Source organism: Pan paniscus, chromosome X, assembly GCF_029289425.2.
Source record: "Pan paniscus chromosome X, NHGRI_mPanPan1-v2.0_pri, whole genome shotgun sequence".
Lineage (NCBI taxonomy): Eukaryota > Metazoa > Chordata > Mammalia > Primates > Hominidae > Pan > Pan paniscus.
The window spans coordinates 79,675,128-79,689,856 of NC_073272.2; the positions used below are offsets into that span (position 1 = coordinate 79,675,128).

The 14,729-nt window shown below is 39.0% G+C and overlaps 1 long non-coding RNA gene across 1 annotated transcript in view; it reads right to left on the reverse strand.

Annotated features, from left to right (window-relative positions):
- Nucleotides 1-2,090: 2,090 nt before the first annotated feature.
- The window catches only part of LOC100982585 (uncharacterized), an 86,057-nt gene continuing 73,418 nt past the window's right edge, over nt 2,091-14,729 (reverse strand). The window contains exons 6-7 of the long non-coding RNA XR_010111309.1: nt 10,186-10,352; nt 2,091-2,412 (exon numbers count right to left, since the gene is read on the reverse strand). This is a non-coding gene — a long non-coding RNA (uncharacterized LOC100982585). The remainder of the gene's footprint in view (nt 2,413-10,185; nt 10,353-14,729) is intronic.

Below are 14,729 nucleotides of genomic sequence, written 5' to 3' on the forward strand. Positions count from 1 at the left end.
CTGACTTCCACCCAAATTTATTTGTGTCTCAAGGATACTTTAGTCAGCTAGTGTTGAAGGTGGCTGGGATATAGGTTCATCCTGCTAAGATGGGAGATTCCTCCAGGCCCAAGGCTAGTGGAAGTGCTCCCTCTGTAGGCACCAGCTGAATTTTTCATAGTGCTGTCTTCCCCTGTAACATGGAGTTACTGACTTCCAATGCAAAGTTTTACCCTCATTTTACTTTTTCTCTCCAAGCACACAGATTCTCTCTGTGCTGTGCTACCTTGGGTTGGGTAGGGGTGTTATAGGCAATGCAAGGCTATCCTTTCTACCCTCTTCGATGCTGCTTCTCCTATCATTTGTTAAAACAAGATGATGTAATTTCTCATCTGGTTTTTGTTTTTGTTTCAGTTTTGCTCTTGTTTGTCTAGTTTTTTTTTTAATGAAGGGTCTTTTGCATGGATAGTTGTACAATTTGGTGTTCCTGAGGGGAGATGATCACTGGAGTGTTCTATTTGGCCATCTTACTCCACATCCTCTCAGAAAAATAAATAAAAAGTTAATGATATCACATTTTATTTATCTGTTCATCTGCTGATGGACAGGCTAATTCTGTATCTTGGCTATTGTGAATAATGCTGCAATGCACAGGAAAGTCTAGATATTTATTTGAAATATTGATTTCATTTCCTTTGGAAAAATAGCCAGTAGTGGGATTGGTGGATAACATGGTATTTTTATTTTTAATTTTTTAGGTAACCTCTATAATGTTTTCCAAAATGGCTACAAATTCCCACCAACAATGTGTAGTTTCTTTTCTCCACATCAGTTTCAACACTTTTTGTAATCATTCATATATATATATATATATATCTTTGTATATATATCTTTATATATATCATCTTTATATATATCTTTATATATATCATCTTTATATATATCATCTTTATATATATATAATAGCCATTGTAATGGACATGAGGTGATATTTCATTGTGGTTTTCATTTGTATTACAACATAAATTACAACATAGGCTGTACAAAAAGCATGGCATCAGCACCTGCTTTTGGTGAGGGCCTCACAGAAAGTTTCCAATCATGGTGGATGGGGAATAAGAGGCAGCATGTCACATGGCAAAAGAGAGAGCAAGGCAGAGAGGAGGAGATATCAGGTTCTTTTTTAACTGACAGGTCTCATGAGAACTAAGAGTGAGAACTCACTCGATTCCATGAGAATGACACGAAGCCATTCATAAGGCATCTGACCCATAATCCAAACAATTTCAACCGTGCTCCACCTCCAACACTGGAAATCAAATTTCAATATGAGATTTGGAGGTGATGAATATCCAAATTAAGATATTTGGCCCATTTTCTAATCAGGTTGCTTTCTTCTTATTGAATCATATAAATTGCTTATATAGTTTGGACATTAACCCCTAACAAGATGTATGGTTTGCAGACTTTCTTTCATTCTGTAAGTTGTCTCTTCCCTCTGTTGTTTGTTTTCCTGTGCAAACACTTTTAGTTGGGTTTAATTACAGTTAATTTGCTGTTGTTGCCTGTGCTTTTGTAGTCATATCTAAAAAAAAAAAAATTCATTGCCAAGGCTAGTATCATGGATCTTTTCCTTATGTTTTCTTCTAGTAACTTCATAGTTCTGATCCTCTGTTTAAGTCTTTAAACCATTTTGAGTTGATTGTTGTATATGGTGTAAGAGAAGGATCTAATTTCATTCTTCTGCATGCAGATATTTAGCTTCCTCAACATCATTTATTAAAAAGACCGTCCTTTATGTTTTGTGGTCTTGGCAACCTTGTTGAAAACCAATTGACTGTAAATATGTGGATTTCTTTCTGGGCTCTCTATTTTGTTTTATTGGCCTATGTTCTATTTTTATGCCATTATCATTTTGTTTTCATTACTATAACTTTGTAGTATATTTTAATATCAGGTAGTGTGATATTTTAGTGTTTTTTTTCCTCAAGGCTGCTTTTCCTATCAGGATCTTTTGTTGTTCCATAAAAACTTTTTGATTATTTGTGAACATTTTTGTGAATTTTTATTAAAATTTGAATAGAGACTGCAGTAAAACTGTAGATTTCTTTGGGTAGTATGAAAATTTTAATCATATTAATTCTTCCAATTAATATTTATTGGAAATCTGCCCCCTTGACCCAACCACCTGCCACTATATCCCTGCCCTGACACGTAGGGATTGCAGTTTGACATAAGATTTGTATGGGGACACAGAACCAAACCATATCATTCCTCTTCTGGCTTTTCCCAATTCTCATGTTCTTTTCCCACTGCAAAATTAATCATGCATTTTCAGTAGTCCCCCGAAGTCTTAACTCATTCCACCATTAACTCAAAAGTCCAAGTCCAAAGTCTCATCTGAGACAAGACAAGTCCCTTCCGCCTATGAGCCTGTAAAATATTAATAAAAAAACAAGTTAGTTACTTCCAAGATACAATGAAGGCACAGACATTAGGTAAATAATCCCATTCTAAATGGAATAAATTGGCCAAATCGTAGGGGTTACATGCCCCACGCAAGTATGAAGCCCAGCAGGGCAGTCATTAAATCTTAAAGCTCCAAAATAATCTCCTTTTACTCCATGTCTCACCTCCAAGGCATGCTGATGCAAGGGGTGGGCTTCCAAGGCCTTGGGCAGCTCTGCCTCTGTGGCTTTTCAGGGCTCAGGTCCCATGGCTTCTCTCAAGGACTGGCATTTTCATTTTTATGTGTCTTAATTTCTCTCATCAGTGTTTTATAGGATTCAGTGCATAGGTCTTTCACTTTTATTAAACTTGTTGCTGAGTATTTCATTGTAACGTATTGCTGAGTATTTCATTGTAATGTATATATTAGAATGCCTTATAGAAGTGAGTAATATATATTTCATTTCTAGTTTTATTTTAGATTCATAGGGTACATGTGCAGGTTTGTTACATGCATACATTGCATAATGCTGAGGTCTGGGGTATAGATGATCCGATCACCCAGGTAGTGAGCACAGTATCCTATATGTAGTTTTTCCACACATGGCCTCCTCCCTTCCTCCCACTTGTAGCAGTCCCCAGTGTTTTTTGTTCCCATCTTTACATCCATGTGTACTCAATGCTTAGCTCACATTTATAAATGAAAACATGCATTATTTGGTTTCTGTTACTGTGTTAATTTATTTAGGATAAGCCCTGATCCAGTTTCTCTGTGTTTTTAATCATTTAAATTAAGCTTTAAAAAAATCTTCTCAGGTTGTGGTAAATTTGTGATGCCAATTTTCCCACCCAGTCTTGCCCCACTCTTCTAGCATTAGAGCTTGCAATCAGCTCTGGGAAGCTACAGGTGCCTCTAAGAATCTCCCAGGGTTGTGCATGGGGGTCTGAAACTAAAGAACCACACTATCAGTCTTTTTTGTCCTTGCATAGACCTGAAATCTCCTCTTATCTGCATCATAACTTCCAAGCTTAGACGACCACATGCTAAACTGGGATACCTAGGAAGGCTCTAACCTTGCTTGTGCCTACCAAACTTTAACTTCATCTTCAAAACTCAGAGCCAATGTGCTATGGTAGAAAAATGACAAGCAATGACATAAAATGAGATTTGAGTGAACTGAGAGTGATATAACTCTACTGGAGGGGTGAAACAATATTGTAAATATACCAACACTCCTACCCCCAAATAAGCCATAATTTCAATGCTATGTCAACCAAAACCTCAATAAGCATTTTTTCTTAAAAAAAACTAATTTTAAATTCATATGTTAGGGCAAATATATAGTAGCCAATTCATGTTTGGGAAAACAGGCACATGGAGCAGAATCTGTTCTACTAGGTATTATGACATGTGATAGAACCATAAAAATTAAAACAGAATGGTATCAGTTGAAGACTAAACAAATAACTCAACAGAACTAAAGAGTTTGGAAACAGATTATATAATTAGTATATCACACAATTAGGATATATAATTAGTATTATGATTATATAAAAATATATTTAGCAATTAGTTTATTATATGAATATATAGTTAGTAAATAATAAAAATAGGTCTTCAGAGTAGGGGTGAATAAATAAAGTATTTAATTGTTCACTTATTGGGACAATTGGTTGTTGATTTGGAAAAAATAAAATTAAAGCCATATCTCACATAATTCAGAAAATTCCTTTAGAAACAAAGTCTTCAAAATAAAAATCAAGATTATAATAACATTAAATGAAAGCACATGATATATAATGTGGGTGTTAGGAAGTACTCTTTTTAAAGAAAAAAATGCAAAAAATAATAAAGTTTATTATATCACTAGAAAGTAGGCAGAAGACATGAACAGACTTTTCACCAAATAATATATACATGTGATAATAATCACTTGGAAAGGTGTTCAATATGCATAGCCATTAAGGAAATATAAATTAAAACTATGTTATCACTACATACCTATCAAAATGGCTAAAATAGACAACAGTGACAGTATAAAATGCAGGTGAGGATTCAGAAAAGCTAGATCATACATTGTTGTTGGGAATAGAAAATGGTACAGCCACTCTGGAAGAATATGACTGTTTCTTATAAAGTTAAAAATACACATCATATGGCCCAGTAATTTGCACTTTGGGGCATTTATTCCAGAAAAATCAAAACTTATTTTTACAACAAAAACCTGTACACACATGTTCATTGCAGCTTTATTTGTAATATCCCAAAACTGTCAATATTGCAGTTGCCTCTTAGAAGGTGAATGGTTAAACAAACTGGTGCATCTATACTGTGGAATACTATGCAGCAATAAAAATGAATAAATTATTGATACATGAAAAACTTTCATAGATCTCAAGGATATCTTGTTTAGTGAAAAAGTCAATCTCAAAAGGTTAAACACTATATACTTTCATTTATATAACAATCTCAAAATGATAAAATTATATTCAATCCAGGGGACCTAGTACTGGTAAAGGCACTTCCCTTCCTTTCTCCCTCTCTAGGCCCAGATTGGGAGGGAAGATTGGGAAGTACACTGTACTTCTTTCTACTCCTACAGCAGGGAAGGTCACTGGAACAGATTCTTGGATTCATATACTCAAGTAAACACATGGGGAAGCTGACAGCATCACCTCCATCAACCCAGAAGAGCACCCAAAGTACCAATGTGAAAAAATCTGGGACCTCAAGCTAAAAATCACAAAAGATAAGTGTTAATAATTGACCTTCCATGGATATCCTCTTTACAGTCTTGCCTATGCTTGCTGTTCTTACCTTTGTTTTGTTCTTCACCATGAGGCACCTTTACCAAGGGTCCATTAATCCTGAACACGAACAGAAATACCTACTCCCCTCAACAGTTATCTCTTTTTAAAGTTTAATTGCTCCCATACAATATTTAATTTCTTTCATAAGGGGCACAATATTATTTTCAGAATGATTAGTATATTTCACTTCTCATTTCTGTTATCTTTGACACTAGATTCGTCCCCTTTAACTCCTCTTTGTATAATACCCATATTTGATCCATGCATAGTTAGCCTTGTAAAATTTGTTTCTTCTTGCCTACAGGCCAACAAACTCCAGTCACGCAACCAGAGCCTCAGACAATGGCTCCCTTTTACTGAGGACCCTTAGATAGGCCTCTGAGAGAAATCTGATTGTCATTGCCCCTAAAACAATGCCCCGTCAGCAGGAAACAGCTAAGATCAGTCATCATCCCTGTTCTAACGACAGTTACATGTACCTCTTCAGAGGGGGAAATGATAGAGGGAGGAGGCAGAGAAATCCTAAAACAGGGGCAGGTACCCAGTGAAATCCCACCTTCAAGCCAAAGACAGTTTAAACCCTAAAGGCCAAGTTACAAGTAAAATTCACAGACCAGGTTGCAAACCCGTCTTCCCATTTCGCATGCTTTCCTTTGATCCCCACCTTTCACCTATTTTACATATATCTACCCTTCCTTATTTATTTTTACACTGTGCCCACCTTTGACTGTATCAAGTTTTTTGAGGGGTTTGGACATGAACAACTTGGATTTTTTCAAAATCTTTTTGCCCGTCTATTGAGATGATCATATGGTATTTAATTTTGTTTGTGTGGTGAATCACATTTATTGATTATAAATCACATTTATTGATTTATTGAACCGGCCTTGCAAATCCAACTTGGTTGTGGTGCATTAACTTTTTGATGTGCAGCTGGATTCAATTTACTAGTATTTTGTTGAGGATATTTGCACCTATATTCATGAAGAGTATTAGTCTGAAGTTTCCTTTTTCACTTTGTCTCTGCCAGATTTTGGTATTAGGCTGACATTGGCTTCACTGAATGAGTTAGGGAGCAGACACTCCTCCTCAATTTTTTGGAATAGTTTCAGAAGGATTACTACAAATTCTTTGTTCATCTGGTAGAATTCACCTGTGAATCCATCTTGTCCTGGGCTTTTTTTTTATTGGTAGTTTTTTATTTTAATTACTGATTTAATTTCAGAGCTCTATATTGATCTATTCAGGGTTTCAATATATTCCTGACTTAATTTTGGGAATTTGTGTTCTTCCAGGAATTTATCCATTTACTCTGGATTTGCTAATTTGCATGCAAATAGTTGTGCATAGTATTCTGTGAGGATTGTGGTCTGAGTGTGTGCTTGTTATGATTTCAATTTTTTAATGTTTTGAGACTTCCCTTATGACTGGGCATGTGGTCAATCTTAGAATATGTTCCATATGCAGATGAGAAGATTATATATTCTATGGCTGTTGGGTGGAGTGTTGTGTAGATGTCTTTTTAATCCAATTGGTCAAGTTTCAAGTTTAAGGCCAGAATTTGTTAGTTTTCTCCCTTGATGTCCTGTCTAATGCTGTCAGTGTGGTGTTGAAGTCTCTCACTGTTATTCTGTGGTTGTTGAAGTCTTCGTAGGTCAAAAAGAACTGTTTTATGAATCTCAGTGCTCCAATGTCGGCTGAATATACATTTAGTATAGTTATGTCTTCTTCTTGTATTGTATGCTTTATCATTATACAATCTCCTTAATTTTTATTGGTTTAAAATCTGTTTATCTGATATAAAAATAGCAACACCTGCTCTTTTTAATTTGCATGGTAGATCTTTCTCCAACCATTTACTTTGAGCCTGTGGGTGTTGCTAAATGAGATACGTGTCTTTTGAAGAGAGCAGATGGTTGGGTCTCATCTTTCTTCAGTTTGGTCTATTCTGCTGTTAATACTTCCAATTTTATTATGAAATTCTTGTAGTGAGTTTTTCAGCTCTATCAGTTTGGTTCTTTGTTAAAACGGTTATTTTGTCTTTCAGCTCATCTCATTTTATTGGATTTTTTAGATTCCTTGGACTGAAATTTTAACTTTCTCCTGAAACTTCCTTGCCGTATAAATTTTGAATTGTATGTCTGTCACTTCAGTCATTTCCAAAATGTTAAGGACCATTCTTGGGGAGCCAGTGGACTTGTTTATGGGTAGGGGGACACACTGGCTATTTGTTTTGCCAGAATTCTTGGGCTCGTTCTTTTTCAACTGGGAGGACTGACATTCCTTCAACTGTAGTGTAATTTGAGTATAGTCAGTTGGCTTTGTTTCTGGATGTTTTCAGAGGGCCAAGGCTCTGTGGTGGGCCTTTTTTGTGGCTGAAATATTGCCCTTGGTTTCACAGATGAGTATATTAGCAAAATATTTTTGGTGTTCTAGTTCGGGCTGCAATTCAGTAGATGGTGCTTAAGAGTAACAGTAAATAGGCTCTTATTACACCATGTGGCTCCTCTGTATTTCTTCATGCTTTCGGGTGTGCTCTTTGGTGTGGGGTGGAGAGAGGTGACTCCCTCACTAGGTCCACTCTTGTGTCTTGGAAGAACTCCCTACAATCACTGGCAGGGCATCTGCTTTTCTTTTGTTAGGCATTCTAGGCTGCAGGACTTCCATGGGCAGGGGCCATGACAGGGAGATAGGCCACACCTTTCCCAGGTGGAACCTGCAGATGGAGGCATGCTGTGTTTCTGCACAGTTCCTGAAGCTTTGACTCTAACCTCTTAGGGCTCTGAGAGTGTGGGTTCCTCTCCTGCTCGTGTGCTGGCCACAGATCACCATTTGGCACTTCTAAGCTGTGCACAGTAGCCCTGGGGTATGTTTAGGCTTCTTGTTCTCTACTCAGCTTGGGGGCAGCAGGGGTCGGGACCTCAGCAGCAGTGATGGCAGATGGGCTGTCATTTGTCTCTGGGAGCTATATGACAGAGAAACACAGAGCCACTGCAAATTGGAATGATCAGCTGGGGGTGACACTTCTTTGCTGCAGGCCAAAGCCAGAGGGCCCTGCCTGGTGAAGAGATGGGGTTGGGGGGTGGCTGATGGGAGCACAGTCTGACCTCCTCTCTATAGGGTGGCTGTAGCATGCTGGAGGTGCAAGTAAAGTACTCAAGCTCTTTGTGACTTTTCCACCCTGGGGGCAGCAAGGGTGGGTACTGTGGAAGGCAGGAGCAGAGGGACTATCAGTTGCTTCTGGGAACTCCACCTCAGAGAAACACAGAGCTACTGCCAATGGAATGTTCATCCAGGGGTTGTTACCAGTGGCAAATCTGTACAGGTCTGCAGCAACCTCTACTGTTGACTCCTCAGAAGGCTTTTGACTGAGGGGCATAAGGCAGAGTGAAAAACCAAAGCAAGTTGAAAGCAGGCCTAAAAGTATGTTAAAAAGCATTAGAGCAGGAATGAAAGAAAGTGAAATACTCTTGTAAGAGGAACAAGCGGGTACTTCACAGATAAGTGCACAGTTTGACCTTTTGACTTGGGGTTTTTTATATGTTGGTAGGCTTCAGGGGTCTTGTGTCCCTTCTCTGATTCTTCCCTTGTGGTGGGCTGTCCACATGCGCAGTGACCTGCTAGCACTTGGGAAAGGCCACAGGCACAGTGTGTTTACTGGAGTTGTATGCATGCTCTCTTGAGGAGTTCTTCCCTTACCAGTCAAATGTCCCTAGAAGGTCATATACCAGTTAAACTCCAACATTTTGCCTCTTGGTGCACATGCCTGAGCCCACTCGCCTGGCTCCTGAGATCTCATCAGGAAGCAGATCGCCAGTTTCAGTATTTTCCTATTGGGCGACCGCCTTTCCCTTGCACACGCTGTGACCAATTATTACTTTAGAGAGACACTTAAAAACCACCTGACATTCCTGGTGTGTGTGTGGTGAGGGAGAGACCTCTCCTGCTCTGCTCATGTCTGACTAGCTACTTACTGTACCATGTCCCCTCTCAACAATCCAAGACCCCAATTCTTTGGGGAAAGTTGATGTAAGTCAGTCTTCTGTAATTGTTTCCTGCTGACAGAAGTTAGCTGTCAGAACAGGGTGGCTCCATGGATTGGTGAAAGTCATAGCCACCCAGGCCCAAGGAAGACAGTGGCAAGATTTTGCCTCTGTCATGTTCCACTGATGGGCAGTCTAGGGGTCCCCTCTAGAAGTGTGACTCTAGTATTGAGAGGACAGTATCCATCACTGAGCATCTTTTGGAGCTTGATGGCCTGAACGCAAGAAAAGACAAATCAGGTTAGTAGATTGAGAAGAATGTCAAAACAAAATAAGGGGGAGAAGACACCTCCAAAAAATCCCAAGGCTGCCGACATGCCCCGGTAGTTGGTGGCTATATTCACGCCTGCTAAGACGTGGGTGCATGGGGTTGCTAGCCAATTATTCTATTGCCAAGAATTAGAACACTGATTCAGGTTTTTGCACGACCCATCCCTCTTGTTTCTTCTGAGTTGTAGCCAGAGTTCACCAGTTAGTTCACAGGAATAAGCAGGGTTAGTCTGAATTGCAGACAAAAACTCAAAAACAACTGATGAGACTAGAATCTAATAAGTATACCATAGTTCTTGAAACATGATTTTTATCTTTCCAGTCCTCCTTTGTTTAAAAAATATCATGATAGGATTGATTAGTTTGCAAAATAAACTTGTCTTATTATACTTGGCCTGATTATTTGCATAAACAACAGCAAGAATAATTATTTGCCATATAGGCTCCCTTTTAAATTGTCTTTGATGGAACTTCATTTCATGAGGAATCAGATAAGACTTTTTTGAAGACTTAATCCCAGCCATGGGTTAGTGTCATCAATTATCTATATGAGTTGGGGAAATTCCTCTCCTCTTGAGGTCCCAAGATAACTTGGGGCTCCTTGGCCTACTGGAAAATAACATTCTTTACTTACCAGAGGTCAAGAGCTGTGTACAGAGACTATTTAGACAAGGTATGAGGCCAGTTTTCCCAAGGTGTATTTATTGGCTTTATAAGTCAAAGTTGATTCCTTAAAGCAACCTGAAACTATGCCATTCCAGTCAAAGCCTTGGTAAAATAACCAGTTTCTCCAGTTGTGTCCTGTGTAAAAGAAAATAGATTCTTACTGCACTAAGGCAAGTAACTATATTGCCATAAGTTGAGAATACTTACAAGTAGTATCTAAATTCTGGAGAGATCAAGTAAACAGAAAACAATATGCTCTAAGTTTCATTTACAGGGACATACTTTACTCAATTGTTAAAAGCTGTAAGGATTATTTAGTCTTTTATTAGTTTACTCCATGAAGTTAACTCCTGTTCTGCTTGATATTCATAAACATTTCAGCTTTCCACGAGAGTTCTGAAAGTTTTTCCTCTATTCTAATGTCACAATCTCTGAAGTTATCAAAAACCTGCATTTAAGAGCACCTGTTAGAGTTTTATAGTTGATTTTAAAAAACCACCTTTTAAATAGAATTAAAACAACAACTGTCTATGGATAACAAAAAGTCTTAGGGCACCCATAGTCAAAGATACAACTAAGAAGGATATTTGTTACCTCTGTGGCATAATAATATAACAATTATAATTATTACTGATAACTTATATTAAGTTATATCAGAATTATAGGAGTTTTACATAATTTTGGAACACATACCAACAACACATTTATAAAGAGTAGATTAATGCTTTAATAAAACTCTGTTGTGCTTTTATTCCAGTGTTTAATTTATGGAAAAACTGAATAATACTCCTTTAACTTTAGGCAATATGTTTACATACAGATTTTATTTTACAAGATTAATCTTTCAAAAAACTTTCACAACTTGCTTAAATATTCAACTTTATCATATCTAACTTAAAATAATCATTTAACCCTCTAAACCAGGCAAAAAGAAATCTGCATTCCCGTGTCTTCTTATAACCCTTTTCCAAAAGCACATTCGGTTCTCCTTACACATCTTGCATGTACAGCTGTTTTTCCAGCAATCTCAAGTACATGTTACACTGTTAACTCTTAGCAACTTTTACTTTTGGTGAAAAACCTGATAAATAAGTGATTCTAATTATGTACTAGGTTTGGAGCCTAGGACACCAGACAGAAGTGCAGATAAGGTTTGATTCCAGCATAGCTAGAGGCATGGCTAACTCTGTGTGTCCCCATTCCTTACCTAGGTTTAAAGCAGGCAATTTGTACAGTTAAGTAATAGTAGCAGTTTATGGAGCATTTAGTAGACCAAATACCCTTTAAAATTGTACATTTTTATAACTTCTGTTTCATGATTTTTTTCATAACTTACACAGACCACCTATAACATGCTTCGACTTTCTGACTTGTCCTAAAATCCCTCTTTTTAAACAACAAGTCATTTTATTTTAGGACAATAATTTACCATACAAGATCCTTTTTTTTAATACAAAATCTTTTTCTTTATAACTTTCCTTACCAGAAATACCTTTACCTTTATAACCTTTGGATTAGACAAAAATAATTTTACTTCTGTTAGGAAGTTATGGTTTGAACTACATGTTACTGTGTAAGTCCTGTGAAGGGCAGAAGATAAGGAGTTTATCTGTGTACTGTAGAGGTTTTGCCCCAAAGAGATGTGAATCTTTTCTTTTGGAGGGAGGTGGTGCTATATGTCCGTGTTACCCAACAGGATTTGGAAGAGAGTTGCTTAGGGGAGAATTAGCACGGAGTAGTCAGCTCTTGAACCCAAAAGAGAAATTTATAATTTTACTTGCCACCTCCAGAGTTGTCCTTGGCTTTGTAGTACCATTGATGACACTGATGTCTGATTTAGAAGCCAGACAGAGCAGAGAGCCCCTTCAGCTGAAGGCCATCAGGAGTTGGGATTCTGTTCCAGAGGCCATTTGGCCCTCTTGACAGTCCCATTTCCAGTGGCTGAGCTTGTGGTAGAGGGGGCAAGTCATGCACAGCTTTTTCCCATTTATTCCATTAGGACAGTTTGCCTTCCAGTGGCCTGGCTTCCTGCCCCAATGGCAGTTACCTAGAGGACTGTCCTTAGGGCAATTTGAAGGGGGCTGGTGGGCTTGCAGGGCAGCCAACAGTTGAGTCTGCCTCCTTTCCCTGTGTTTCTCCTTTTCCTTGGCCCTGTACTCCTTATTCTCCTCTCAGTTATAAGAGATAGAGGAGGCCAATTTGAGGATTTCCTGTATAAGGGCACCAGGCTCTAAGGCTGACTTTTGTTATTTCCTCCATTTATTTTATAGGCCAAATGGTATTACAAAGGAAAACTAGTTGTTTAAGGTTTGGAGAAATCACACTTCCCAGTTCTGGGGGATGCATCTGAGGGGATCTGAGAGGCATGTCTTGTGGTATGGAGACATGATTACCCATCTGTGAAGAGAGAACTGAAGAGAAAAGGAAAAAAGGGAAAAAGGTATGCCCTCTTACTTTCCTCTGATCCTTAATAGGGCATTCCCCATTCTTCCTGAGGGTTCTCAAATGAATCAGTCTTACTGTGTACCCTTAACCTTAGTCTCAACTCATCACAATTACCCACTTGAGAACTTGATATACTGGAGTGAACAGTGGGCAAACTATTCATCCTTGGGGTTCCATGATGAACTCGTCTTACTCTGTACCCCTAACCTTGCTATCATCTCTGTTTTAATAGTAATTTGTCAGCCTGGGACCAACCTTCGTCTCTATCCTATTGGTCTCTTGTGCTTGCAGCCTTGGGCTTGCCTATATCCTTGTCTTCATGAACTTATAGTGACTCTCATTCAGTGCATTCTAACAACAAAATAATTATCGCTTTTCTCGGATTCCCAATTCCCATGTTCTTTAAGTAAAGGAGAAGCTTGTTTTTCAGTAAACTGCCACAAGGGGGCTGACATTCCCTCCCCCGCCCCGCCTTCACATATGACCTTGAGGGTCTTGATGCATGTTAAGAAGGATGTGGAAGTAGAGAAATGGAGGCTACAGGAGGGAGTGGTAGCAAGTGAGAGGAATACTCATGGAGTGCCTTCATATGCTCGCAAAAATAGCAGCACTTGGATTTGAGAGGGCAACGTTTATTTGCCCTCTTGATACAAAATGGTAACCTTTGGAGTACTTGGGGTTTGAGGTAAGAACATACAAATTGCAAAGGGAGAATTTCCCTTCCTCCCAAAAAGATGCTGACTCAAAAAAAGCAAGTGGGTGGGATCTTAAAGGGCCAGAGTGAGGCCATATGCTGGTGGACAAACTGCTTCAAAAGCCACCAGAAAACGAAGCCCTTGGCATAACAGGAATGAAAAGCATATGGTAAGTCATAAGGAGCTGGCAGAGCCTGAGTTTCAATTAGTGTCTGTCCCAGCAATGTGCTAGCAGACAGGGGAAGGGCTGGAGGTCATCTGAACTGGTAGGGTAAAAACAAGTATAAATCTCAGGGGATATCTGGAAGGCAGCCTGTGTCTTTGATGCTGTGCAAATGCAGCAAGAGCTACAGGTGCGTGAATAACAGGCAGTATCTGTTTAAGAAGTCACATGGCATGCAAAGAGGTGGATTTGACCCTGGGGTGGTTGGTCCAGAGTGTGCAAGGCCGTTTCAGAACACACACAGAAAAAGCACGGCAATAGGCAGTGTGGGTGTTTGAGAAAGAGACCATTTTAGTTGAAAAAGCAGAAGAAACCCCAGACATTGCACAGTTTTGAGTGCTAGCCCTACCACTCTTGTGAGCCTCCTGTCCAGGAGGGCCACTAGTGCCTCATTTCTACTTGGTGCATACCCCAATGTCCTTCCTACTCCCACAAGCCACTCCTCAGGGTGAGCTGAGAGATAAGCCAGGGTGAGGAGAGCCACTTTTGGTTGAGAGGAATCATTTTTGGGGTTGGTTAGTAAGCAGGAGAGAGAAAGGGAGAAGAAAAAAGGTATACAGGGGTTGAATACCTCCAGCCAAAGAAGGCGGGGTATAGAGGTCTCTTACCACTAGGGAACGTATCCATATCCAAGTCACTCAGCACCAAAGTATGTTAGTGGTAAAAAGTACCTGAGTCTCATAGCACCAAAATATGTTACTGGCAGCAAATCTGTATGGATCTGCAGCAACCTCAATCCTTGCCTCCACAGAAGAATTTAACCAAGGTCATAAGGCAGAGTGAGAAACCAAGGCAAATTTTAGAGCAGAAATGAAAGTTTATTAAAAAGCTTTAGAGCAGGAATGAAAGGGAGTAAAATACACTTGGAGAGGGCTAAGCAGGTGACTTGAGAGATCAAGTGTATAATTTGACCTTTTGACTTGGGGTTTTATATGCTGGCATGTTTCCAGGTTCTTGTGTCCCTTCTCCCCTGATTCTTCCCTTGCAACGCACTATCCATATGTGCAGTGGCCTGCTCACATTTGGGAGGGGCCACAGGCACAGTATGTTTACTAGAGTTGTACACATGTTCACTTTAGGCATGCTTCCTATATTAGTCCATTTTCATGCTGCTAATAAAGACATATCCAAGACTGGGTAATTTATAAA